Source organism: Aplysia californica, unplaced genomic scaffold (assembly GCF_000002075.1).
Source record: "Aplysia californica isolate F4 #8 unplaced genomic scaffold, AplCal3.0 scaffold00986, whole genome shotgun sequence".
Taxonomy (NCBI): domain Eukaryota; kingdom Metazoa; phylum Mollusca; class Gastropoda; order Aplysiida; family Aplysiidae; genus Aplysia; species Aplysia californica.
Window position 1 is genome coordinate 205252 of NW_004798256.1, and position 200 is coordinate 205451.

Sequence of the window (200 nt, forward strand, 5' to 3'; positions counted from 1 at the left end):
ACACACACACACACACACACACACACACACACACAGACACACACGCACACAGACAGAGAGAGAGAGATAGAGATAGAGAGAAAGAAAGAAAGGGACACTGGGTCATTTCAACCTTTCCACAAAAACCAGCAAACATGGAAACACGGTGTCGTACAGAAGTATGCAACCGCAACGAAAACTATGCCAAAAGAAAAGAAAAG